This window comes from Gopherus flavomarginatus, chromosome 16 (assembly GCF_025201925.1).
Source record: "Gopherus flavomarginatus isolate rGopFla2 chromosome 16, rGopFla2.mat.asm, whole genome shotgun sequence".
Lineage (NCBI taxonomy): Eukaryota > Metazoa > Chordata > Testudines > Testudinidae > Gopherus > Gopherus flavomarginatus.
In genome coordinates, this window is record NC_066632.1 from 11,838,693 (window position 1) to 11,850,884 (window position 12,192).

General features: G+C 55.7%; 2 non-coding genes across 2 annotated transcripts; both read right to left on the bottom strand.

Annotated features, from left to right (window-relative positions):
* Positions 1 to 7,041: 7,041 nt before the first annotated feature.
* Positions 7,042 to 7,114, bottom strand: TRNAF-GAA (transfer RNA phenylalanine (anticodon GAA)). Its single transcript has one exon. It is a non-coding gene; the product is annotated as a tRNA-Phe (tRNA).
* Positions 7,115 to 8,038: 924 nt separating this feature from the next.
* Positions 8,039 to 8,120, bottom strand: TRNAS-UGA (transfer RNA serine (anticodon UGA)). The gene has a single exon. It is a non-coding gene; the product is annotated as a tRNA-Ser (tRNA).
* Between the last annotated feature and the right edge of the window lie 4,072 nt (positions 8,121 to 12,192).

Below are 12,192 nucleotides of genomic sequence, written 5' to 3' on the forward strand. Positions count from 1 at the left end.
TTGCCGCACTAAACAGCTGATTAGCACCGCAAGTCTGGGAGGCGGGAGAAGTGGAGCGGGCACCAGCGTGCTCAGAGGAGAAGGGTAGGGGGAGGTGAGCTGGGTTGGGGAGCTGCATGCAGGGGGGGCTGCCTAGCTCTTTGCCATGGCCCCCGCCCCTGCTCCGCCCCAGCCCTGCCCCCCCGCCCCTGTACTCACTGCATGGTGCACTCCTCTGGCTCCCAGCCATGCTGCCGGCGAGTGCTGTGGGGCAGTTCCCCTCTCTCCCCAAACTTGGGAGCCAGGGGAGCAGAGCAGGCTGAGGCCCCAGGCCTGTGTGTGAGGAAGCAGAGGGGGGCTGGTCCCAGGCCTCTGTGGGTGACAGGGGGTTGGCTACTTCCTGCAGGAAGTGGAGTGACCCGGCCCCAGCCATGCCACACAGCGTGCCCCGAGAGGGAGTGGGGGGCCAAGCAGATGATCGAGCACGAGGGGGTCATTCTCATTGGTAGCTGTCTCGTGGCAGTGAGTTCAACAGGCCTTGGCACATGCTGTGTGGGGCAGGAGGTCCTTGTATTTGGAGCAGTGGGAGTGAACTGCGTGCAGTTGTGTCTCTGAGCACAACTGTGAATGTTATGGTGTGTTTGAGGGGTTATTGTGAGTGTGGCTGGGGGTGTGAATGTTTCTCTGGGGGTTGGACTAAAATGTCCCTCTGGGTGTGTTGTATGTGAGAATTTTTGGGATTGTGTGAGTCCCTTTGTGTGTGTGTGTGTGTGTCACTTGCTGCAGAATACAAAATCCTGCAAAGCCATTTCCTACTGGTTAGCCTAGCAACACACTGATACAGTGTCACAGATGCACACACACACAGAGCAGGGCTCAGCAGAAGGCAGCAGGGATACACACGTCTCCCCTGGGCCAGCTTGGACAATTGTCCATCACTACTCGGCACAGTGCTGGTGCCCCCACACGACGGTGGGCAGTGACCGGGGAGAGAGGGCAGATGTGCTGGATCTTTAAAAGCAGCAAAGAGTCCTGTGGCACCTTATAGACCAACAGACGTATTGGAGCATGAGCTTTCGTGCGTGAATTCCCACTTCGTCGGCTAGATTCAGAAGGAAGCACTTTGGGAAAATCAATCAAGGCCCTTAGCAGAGCTGGGACACAGACCCAGTGACCCCTGCACCACCCTGGGAGGGCAGTGGGGTTTAGTGGTCAGAGCAGGGAGGGGCTGGACACCAGGACCCCTGGGTTCTATCATTGGCTCTGGAAGTGGAAGGGGTCTAGAGCAGGGGGATTGGGATCCAGGACTCCTGGGTTCCATAGGGGAGACTGTTTTTCCCTTTGCTTCCCTCCCTCGAGAGCCCAGCCCAGCCCCCTAGTGGAGACTGAGCAGGAGTCGGGGGAGTTGTTCTCCCACTCTGGACTTATGATTCAAACTCCTCCCCCAGGGAATGTGACATCACAGAATCTGCCCCCCTCCAACACAGAGAAAACTAGTGGGGTTAGGAGGGTTCTAGCTGCAGACACCCCTTGTCATTGCAAAAAGCCCCCAAACCTACTTGCACCCACAAAGCACCCTCTCAGGCTAAATACCCCCTGCTAGAACAGGACCTCTTGCTCCCACCCCTTTTCTGATCACCACAAGCTGCTCCCAGCCAGGCACCACACCACATTCACACACCTTTTGTCACTACGTAGCTCAGTGGCAATCACTGCCCCGAAGTGACTCCGGTGCAGGCACTCCCCACACGAACTCCCCACACCGGATTCTGTCCACACACAGAGAATTCTCTCTGCCCGGCTCCTTCGGTTCATCTCGCTGCTCCCAGTACTGCCGCCAGACACTGCTCATCTGCATAACCCCGCCCACGGACACGTGACACCTTCTCTCTTGCTGGTTTCAAGGGAGTGAGTTGCCCTTGGGGAGTGAGCAGGTCACAGCACGTCACAGCCCCAGCCAGGCCGGCTCCAGGCACCAGCTCAGCAAGCAGGTGCTTGGGGCGGCCAAGGGGAAGGGGCGGCACGTCGGGCTCTTTGGCAGCAATTCGGCAGCAGGTCGCTCGGTCCCTCTCGGAGGGAAGGAGCTGCCATCAAATTGCCACCGAAGAATAAGGCAGCGCAATGGAGCAGCCGCCGATTGCGATCGTGGGTTGTTTTTTTTTCCCCGCCGCTTGGGGTGGCAAAAACCCAGCCCTGGCCCCAGTACGTCACAGCCCCAGCACACATCATAGCACGTCACAGCCTGGGGCAGGGAGATATTGGGGGAGGGGATGAGGGGAGAATGGGGGACGGAGAGACCCAGCCTTATAGACCCATAGGGGCAGGGAGATATTGGGAGAGGGGATGAAGGGAGGGAGAGACCCAGCCCTATAGACCCATAGGGGCAGGAGATATTGGGGTCAGGAGGAGAGGAGAGGAGGTTGGCAGAGACCCAGCCTGGAGTGCAGGGAAAATGAGGTGGGGTGGAGGGAGGTGGGGAACAGAAGAGACATGTGTGGAGTGGTGAAATGTTGGTCCAGGGAAACTGAGTCTCTCCCAGGACATGCTGTGCAGGGGGGAGCACAGGGGCAGAGAGAGAGACCCAGCCCCACAGAGCCCAGGAGGGATATTGGGGGCAGGGGAGGGATGGAGGGATGAGAGACCCAGGGCCATAGAACTCCCATGGCTCCCAAGTTTGGGGGGAGGGGGGAACCACCCCACAGCACTTGATGGCGGCATGGCTGGGAACCAGGGGAGTGGACCAGGCTGGGGCTGGGTCACTCTATTTACCATGCAGTGAGTGCAGGGGCAGGAGGGCGGGACTGGGGCGGAGCAGGGGCAGGGGCCATGGGGAAAAGCCAGGCAGCCCCTCCTGCAGCATCTCCCAGCCCCAGCTCCCCACTGCTCTGCCTTCTCCCCTGAGCACGCCGGCACTGCTCCACTTCTCCTGCCTCCCAGGCTTGTGGTGCCAATCAGCTGTTTAGTGCGACAATCATAGGAGGGGAGGAGAATTAGAGCGGGGGCAGCGTGCTCAGGGGAGAAAACAGAGCAGAGGTGAGCTGGGACAGGAAGCGGTTCCTCTGCACACCCCCGCCCTTGTTACTTGCTGCGGGAAGCCCTCTCCCCGCACACCCCCAAGCCCCCTCCCCAGCTTACCTCCTCTCCACTGCCTCATCTGAGTGTGGCTTTTGGTTCCCCCAACCACTTGGCACCCTAGGCAGCTGACTAGTTCGCCTAGTGGTTGCACCGGTCCTGGACACTCCCTATCAGCAAGATTCCTCCTCCTCCTCCTCAGTAAGATTAAATCTCCGCAGCTAGACAGCTGGTGCATCTGCTGCACCACAGTCCCCCATGCCTGAGCCTCCCTGCCAAAGCCCTGCACCCGGCTCCAGAGAATTAAGTCTCACATCTCACTGGGAACTCGACTTCTTGTGCTCAGAGAGTCTCGGCCCCCCTCAGTAGCTGACCTGAGAAACACAGCGTCTGCAAAAGCAGCAAAGAGTCGTGTGGCACTTTATAGACTAACAGACATATTGGAGCATGAGCTTTCGTGAGTGAATCCCCACTTCGTTGGATGCATCAGTGTTTGCCTTTTCCAAAGAAGTGCCTGGAGTGCCTTTTTTTATGTGACCCCGTGGCCTAATGGATAAGGCATCTGATTTCGGATCAGGGGATTGAGAGTTTGAGTCCCTTCGTGGTTGTGCTTGTGCAGCTTTACCTTTGGGCTAAAAGTCCTGCTCCCTTCAGGGCTGAAACCTCTTCTTGTCTCCTCAGGCCAATGCTCTGGCTTCAGCTAGAGCCCTGGGAAGGAGTTGTGGGGAATGGGCATCACAAAGGCTGGGGCAGGAGCCCCAGGTGCTTCCAGTGTAGCCTTTGCCCTTCCTGACTTTCCAAAGAAAATGGGCGGCTGCCCAGGGCTAGTGTGTAGAGCAGTTTCCCTCTTCCAAATGTGCGCCAGTCTCTGTGTTTGAGGTGGTTTGCTACATGGAGCCTGGGTGTTTCTCTGCTTCTCGCCAGCTGGAGAAAAGCCTCTTGGGGTAAAATCTCCTGCCCCATGGCAAAAGTGAGCACCTTGAGTGGGAATGGTAAGAGGCCCACCAGGGGGGCTGGCCCTGCTTTCCTACCCTCTTCGATAACAGCCACAGAGCATCAGCAGCTGCCTCACATGCTGGTCTGTGGGTGGCCTTCAGTGGGTGTTTGGCATGGCAGGGAGCAGGCTGGCTGAGTGTTTTTGTGCCTGTCTGAAGGCCACACATAGGCATGGTCCTGCCCTCCTCTTGCCCTGTCCTCGGTTGTTGTGTGGCTTTTAAGCCTTCCCTTGGAGCTGTCAGCGCCAATAGCCTCTGCTCTAGGTGCCCAGAGGAGGAGAGGTGTGCTGGGCTCCAGCCTGGGAAGCCTGGCCCTGGCACTCCTTCCTTTAAATGCCATGTGGGCAAGAGGAAGAGCTGCAGCTACAGGGACCAAAGTTGTGGACATCAGATGAAGCAGCAAGAAACCAAAATATCAAGTCAACCCGCAGGAATCTCTAGCCAGACTGTTAAGTTCTAGGACCCCACCCTATAGCGGCCAGCTGGACCAAAGACCTATCTCCAGTAGGCATCAGTGACCCATGAGGAGGAGAAAAAAACCTTGCTGAAGTTTACCCAGGTAGAAAGTAACTATACACATTGAGCTCCAAGACTGCAGCAAACTACAATACCTGTAGGAAGTCCCACTGAGATTTGAACTCAGATTCCAGGATTCAAAGTCTTGAGTGCTGCCCATTACACCATAGAACCTGCTCCCATTTTGTTTTCTAGACCCCTGGGTTTCTCGGCTGACTGGTTTGCACTCTGCACTTATTGCTTCCCACCAGTGGCTTCCTCTCGCAGGACTCTCTCTCCTCCTCCAGAGACTGTTGTCCTGCACTATGGGATCCGCGGGTCCTGCCCTGAGTCCCCACATCCCCCTGCTTGGTCTCCATTCCCTGCAGGCTGCAAAAATGTCAGGGGAGGACGCCCCTCCCTTCACTCGGTGCTCCCGCTCATATCGGCCAGCTGCAGCCTCATCTCATGGAACTCGGGCAGCTGTCACTTGATCCGGTTGTACAGTCACAGGATCACTGGCTCCCCAGCCTGGATGCTCTTGTGGAAATCCCACAGGCAACCCTTCAGGACTTGGCACCATTGGTTTCTTTGATATTGCGGTGTTTGCCTGACCGCTGGAACAAAGCCGCCAACTCCTCCCTCACCGACTTCCATCAATCCCTCTGGTTGCCATAGAACCCTCTGCTGCTTTCCTGTTCTGCCAACACCGCCAGGCCTCACCCCCCTGCTCCTTTATCTTGCAAGCTCTGGATGTTCAGCTTCCAATGTCCTCTGCCCTGGGTCAGGGACAGGGACAGCTCCAGACACCAGCACAGCAAGTGCATGCCTGGGACGGCAAGCTGCAGGGAACGGCCTGCCAGTCACTGTGAGGGTGGCAGTCAGGCTGTATTCAGCAGGTCCTCTGGTAATGTGGATGTTGTCTCCCTCCTGATTCCTGAGGAAAGGAACCTTTCCAGGAAATGGCCATGGATTCTGGGAATCTGCATGTGGCTGGCAGAGAAGCACCAGGAATCATTTGGCTCCTGGCACACAAGACAATTTAAAACTGGGTGCCCAGACAGGGGCTTGAACCCTGGATCCTCAAAGTAAGAGCTTGATGTGCTACCAACTGAGCTAGTTGAGATCATTTTCCCCGTTCACCACAAGAGCGAGCAGATAGGCAAAAGAGAGGCAAAAATTGTCCCCAGAACCCCTCCTCTTTTTCTGCACAGCCGCTGACTGTCAGCAGGATTACTCCTCCTCCTCCCTTCTGTGCCTCAGTGTGACTAAATCTCCACACCTAGGCAGCCAGTCCATCCGCTGCACCCCAATCGCTCATGCCTGAGCCTCCCTTCCAAAGCCCTGCACCTGGCTCCATAGAATTAAGTCTCACGTGTTGCTGGGAACTCGACTTCTTGTGCCCAGAGAGTCTCAGCCCCCCTCAGTAGATGACCTGAGAAACACAGTGTCTGCCATTTCCAAAGAAGTGCTTGGAGGGTCTTTCCTTATGTTACCATGTGGCCTAACGGATAAGGCGTCTGAGTGTGGATCAGAAGATTGAGGGTTTGAGTTTCTAGGTGGTTGTGTTTCTGCAGTTTTACTATTGTGCTGAACGTCCTGCTCCCGTCAGGGCTGGAACCTCTTCTTGGCTGCTCAGGCCAATGCTCTGGCTTCAGCTAGAGCCTAGGAAGGAGTTGGGGGTTGGGTGTCACAAAGGCTGCGGCAGGAGCCCCAGGTGCTTCCAGTCTAGCCTTTGCCCTTCCTGACTTACCAAAGAAAGTGGGCGGCAGCCTGGGCTAGCGTGTGCACCTGTCCCTGTGCTGGAGGGTACTTTCTACATAGCATCTTGGGAGCCTGGGTGTTTCTCTGCTTCTTGCCAGCTTGGGAAAAGCCTCTTGGGGTAAAATCTCCTGGCCCACAGCAAAAGTGAATACCTTGAGTGGGACCAGTCAGAGGCCCCACCATGGGGGCTGGCCCTGGGCCCTGCTTTCCTTCTATCTTCTGATGTTGGCTACAGAGCATCAGCAGCCGCTCTGCATGCTGGTGACCTCCAGTGGGTGTTTGGCATGGCAGGGAGCAGCCTGGCTGGGTGTTTTTGTGCCTGTCTGAAGGCCACACCTAGATATGGTCCTGCCCTCAGTTGCTCTGTGGCTTTTAAGCCTTTCCTTGGAGCTGTCAGCACCAGCTGCCCAGAGGAGGGGAGGTGTGTGGGGTTACTTTTACAGATGCCCCTTCCTTGGTACTGCTCTTGCTCAGCTGCACAGAAGAGTTTTCATCCCCAACCCCTGCTTAGCAGCCCTCTGGCACCATTCCTGAGGCTGCCCTGCCTCACTTTCTTCCCACCATGTTGGGAAAGACAGCTCTCATCATTAAAGGTCAGATGGGCCAACTAGGGGCAAGTAAGCACCTTCTGTGTTTTCCTACTGCAGATCCCAAGGTCAGGAACTCACTTTGGGTGGAGGCACTGCTGTGCTCCCAGAGGGCAAGCCATCTCTGCACAAAGCATAATGACAGGGCCTGCCAAAGCCCAGGATTGAGCCAGGGACCTTTACATCTTCAGTCTAATGCTCTCCCAACTGAGCTACTTTGGCAGTTGCATGACAGTATTTTGGCCTGTTGCTTCTCTATCTGGGATGTTTTTGTCAGCAGTCGCACACAAAAAGGACAGGAAAAGAATGGCTGCTTCACATCCCCACTGGAGGAACCCGCCGCCCTTAGCTGTGGTGAGTAAGAAGTGTCTGTTAGCTGACAGGGCCTGTCCCCCAGGAGCTGGAACAGTAGCTGCCACCTCACCCTTGGCTCCAGGCTGTGAGAAATGCTCATTGCCTGGCTGCATGGGCGGATGTTGCTCCGTGCTCTGGAGAGCGTCTGTATAGGTCTTTCAACCCCCCGTCTTCAATGAGACAGTCTGGTAAGGTCTCAAGTGTCCCCTCCGTCCTGGCAGCTGAGAGTCTGTGCAGACATCAACCCCCCTGCCAGCCCAGGAGCCAGCAGCAGCGCCAGGCCCCCCCCCAGCACCACAGGGGCACTCAATGCACTTGCTGTGGGGAAATGGCTCCTTAGAGTCCAGCTGCTAGATTGAGAGTCAGGAGAGAGCAGTGCCTGGCTCACCTTGGGGGAGAGAAGAGACCTGATGAGTGCGGATCTCCCTCACCCTCCCCGACAATGCTGGTCAGTTGTATTGTCACTGTGATAGTCAGTGCTTCCCTTCAGGGCCGGCCCTAGAGGGGTCCGGGGCAAATCCCATGGAGTCACTGACTTGGCTCCTTTCACACACTAGAGAGAGGAGCAGAACCAGGGTTATGGCTGATCTATGGGGCACTAGGTGAGTGGCAGAGGCTACAGGCACTGAGAGTTTGCCTGACACCTCAGGGACACAGGGGGAGGTGGTGTCCCAGGCATCTCTATGAAAGGAGCAGAAGAGGATTTACTTGGGGTGGGGAGAGACTTGAGAGTGTCTCAGGGGGTTGTACACAGGGAATTCTCGGATAAGATACTGGCTAAAACACAGACCTCGCTGTAAGCAGGATTTGAACCTGCGCAGAGAAACTCTATTGGATTTCAACTCCAACACCTTAACCACTCAGCCATCAGAGCTGAAGTGTAAAGGTGCCCCAATGCCAGAGAAACTGATAAAGAATCACAATGACCAGGTCTGAAGTCATCTGAACTACAGAATTCCCACCGCAAACCTGGCTCCCAAAGCACAGGGGGGATTTGGGTTTGTTCTCTTTGCTTAGCCATGTGCAGTCGCACAGAGAGCGCGTTTAAAAGTCTCCCCTCCCACAGAGCTGGAATAGGAAATTATTCTCAACTTGAAGCCTGATGCGAATGAGGATGTCCGGACCACAGGGCTAGGGACTGACCTTTGCTATAGAAACCAGTGACACACGGAACCAGGCTAAGGAAAATGTTTCCTGGAGTCAATAACTGGATTAGCAACAGTATTGTGCAGAGAAATGTCTCACAAGAGGAGACAGCGCATTGGTGGTTTGGTAGCAGAAGTCACAGCTACAGCAGGGGAGGTCTAGCTTTGGTTTCTGGCCAACAGAGGAAGGAGTTTTATTATCTCCAAATTTCAGTAGAAAAATTCAGACCCAAACTGTGTGTGGTGGGAGTTTCTCTGGTTTCGTTTGTTTTTCTCATTTGAAATGTCCTTGATCATTTTTCTGGGAAAACAATTTGGACAAGGCAAAGGAAGAGTTAGAACAATTACAAATCTCCATGGGAGTAAAGAGGGTCTCTCAGCACCAGGGGAGGGGTGGAGATTTTCATGGAAGGGAGTTGAGGAGATAAATGAGAGGCTTTTGCTCCAGGAAAGAGAGCGGCTTGGGAGTTTCATTTTTACCAAGTGAATCCCCCACACACACACGCACACTGCTTCCCTGCTGCTGCTACCCCAGCTCAAATCTCACTGACACCCCCAGCATGTGACCTACAGCTTTCTCCTGACAAAGCCCTTATCTATCAGAGACAAAATCCCCTCATCTGCCCCTTCTCCCAGCTCAGCCCTCTGCCCCCAGAGCCCAGGACAACCCTGACCTAGCCATGCCGGGGGGTTGGGCTTAATCTTCAAGGTCGAGCGCAAAATCTTCAGCCGCGGATGTTTCGCTCCCTTCCCACCTCGGCCCAAGCGGCAAGGGGGAAATGGATGAGATACGTCGGCTGGAAGACACCTCTCTCCCACTTCTCTATAGCCTTCTGTGACGTTATTAATATGAACTGGGACCGTAGGGATCATTGTTGCCATCACTGTTATATATGTGCAGCAAATATTGTGCAAAGGTTGTCGTCTGAGGTGTCTATGACAAGGTTATGATTTGCTGGTTATAATTTTGCTGGCTGTGCGTTCCATTTTTGTATTTGAAGTATGAATATGAGCTATGTACTTGTATCTCAAATGTATTTGATTCCAAGTAGCCTCAGTGTCATCAGCCCCCAAGTCCTTCAGGAGTCCATAGCAAAGAGACCCCTCCACCCACAATCCTGGACTCCCTGGGAGGTGCCTCCCACACTCCCCCCCAACCCAATGGGGCATCAAGGAATAAAGTGGCAGCATCTGGTGTCAGTGGGGTTCAGTGGCTCAGGCCAGACACCTGAGCTGGGGACCCACCCCCATAGCACTGCTCGAGGGCCTGGGCCCGGAGTGTTCACAGCTCCTTCCTTACCCCTCCGAGCCCAGCCAGGCTCCTCACCTGGAATAAAGCAGAAGCGTCTGTCGGCCTCGCTGCTGTCCAAGTTCCAGGTGCTGCTGTTGTCCCACAGGAAGCGGGCCGAGCTGCTGGGGCTGGGAGAGGGATCCTCCACCTCCTGCCCTGGGAAGGCTGGAAGGTCCCCACTGACCGGGCAGGGCGATGCCTCCTGCTGGAAATCGGGGCTGGGCTCCTGGGGCTGCTGCTGCCCACACAACAAGCCTCGGAACCACCCTGCCCAGTTCTGCACCAGGGCTGGGTCCTGCTTGCCCAGCTGCATCCTGGCCCAGCTCCATTTTGGCCTTGACGGTGCCTCTCCCACCTTGGCACCTGCACCGGGAGCAGGTTTCCTCTTCCAGAAGGCTGGGCACTTCCACCTCCTGGCCCGGCCGCGAGCTCCTTCCCCGCCATTGGGGACGGTTGGGCCGATCGGCTCCCGGGGAAGATGGCAGCTGCTTTCCACAGGCTCTGGAGCCGCCTGCAGAGCCTTCTTCCTGAACATCCTCAGGAGCCTGACCATCCTGGAACCGAGCGGGGAGCAGATGTGAGTCTGGAGTCAAGGCAGCCTCTCACTAACCAACTTGTTTGGTCTCTCCCCATCCCTGCCCCAGCCAGAGCAGCTCCTCCTCCCCCCACGGGGGAGCAGGGAGTGCAAGCTACACACACTGGCAGGAGTTCATTGCATGATCTGCTCCCCCTCAACCTTCCCCCTCGTCATCCCTGGGGCTGCAAGAACCGGGGAGTCTCGTCCTTTTCGAGCACTGGGGTCAGTCACAAAGACCACTGGTCACTTTGGACAAGCAGCTCCCTCCTGCCAGCCCAGGACACACTCACACTTCCTCCCACCCATTCCCCACCCAGGCTAGAGAAGGAACAGAACTCAGGAGTTCAGACTTCTCCTGGGAAACCATTCCCCACTTCAAAATCCCTAGACATAGCAAGGCCAGGGCCCCTTCGTTTCCCATTGATTTATATGCTCAGCAGCTCCCCGGGTCCGGTCCAGCTCAGAGACTCTCAGCCTGGGGAACAGTCTCCCACAAGGGAAGGGCTTTGAGCCCCATTGCTGGGACCTTGCCAAACACGCTGGAGACGGCTCTGGAGAAGCCCCTCCCCAGTCTGAGAGTGAGGGGCTTCTGGGGGCTGTTTGCAAAACTAATGTCCTTTGGGAGAGATTCTCTCCCCCTCTTTCTGCCTCTCCCCAGACAGACAGGGGATTCCACCATGGAGCCCTAATGCCACTCACTTGCTCTGGTGATGAAGCGATGGATGGGGGATGTTCAATGTCATCCCTCGCCCTGCTCCTCACTCTCCAAGCCCAAGACAGGCTGGAGAGGAGGGTGGTGACCTGAGGAGTTACCCTGCCCAGCCAGCAGGCAGGGTGATGACACTGGGCGATCAGCTGGCTGTGAAAACAAGAGTCTGTCTTATTGCCAGGGAAAGGAGAAACTTGGCCAGCAGCAGGGGGTGCAGAACATCACCCTAGTGCAGGGGTGACAGCGCCTCCGGGATCCTGAAATCCCAGCACTTTACACACCTTCCTGGAGCCTCCCAACCCCCCTGGGCTGTCAGAACTGCAACCCCAACCCTACTGATGAGAAACAAACCTGGGGAGGGGAAGCTACTGACTCAGGGTCACACCAAGTGTCAGAAGTATAGATGGGACCCAGCAGTCCTTCTTTCCAGGCCCCTTTGCTAACCACTGCTGCACACTCCCTCCCACAGCTGGCAATTACAAGCAGGCCCTCATGGCTGCTCCCCCTGCCTATGAGAGGGAGTGTGCTCCGCTGGAGACACTGGACCAGGGGACTGGGAGTCAGGACTCCTGAGTTCCATTGATGGGATTTCATTCTTTCCCGCTATTGAAAAGTTCTGGGAATCTCCCAGACAAAGCTGCTCTGACAGTGCTAATCAGCATCTGACCATTCAAGGACGGAGCGCACTGCCCAGGAGGAGGAGTGTTTGGCTCTGGGGTTGCACTTCATCCCAGTCTAGAGAGAGGGGCCCAGCCATGGAGTTTGGCTCAAGAAGACCAATTCTCCAGTTTGTTAAGGGCATTTTGAATTCCAGTCCTGTGATCCAAAGTGCTTGGTGTCATTTGCAAATTTTAGAAGCATGCTCTCCACTCCATTTTCCAAATCAGTAATGAAAATATTGAATAGTACCAGACCCCGGACTGATCCCTGCCAGACCCAACAGGTACATCCTCTCTGTTGGACAGCCAGATATGGAGAAGGGCTCTTGGAGTCTGGGCTTTCAACCAGCTCTGCACCCACATCACACTGATTGCATCTAGACCACATTTCCCTGGTTTGCTTGTGAGACTGTCCTACGGGACTGTGTCAAAAGCCTTAGTAACACCGAGCTAGATCCCATCTACTGTCTACCCACCTTCACTAGGCCCGGAACCCTGCTGAAGAAGGAAAGAGGATTGGTTTGGAATGATTTGTTCTTGACAAATCCATGCTCACTAGTCCTAA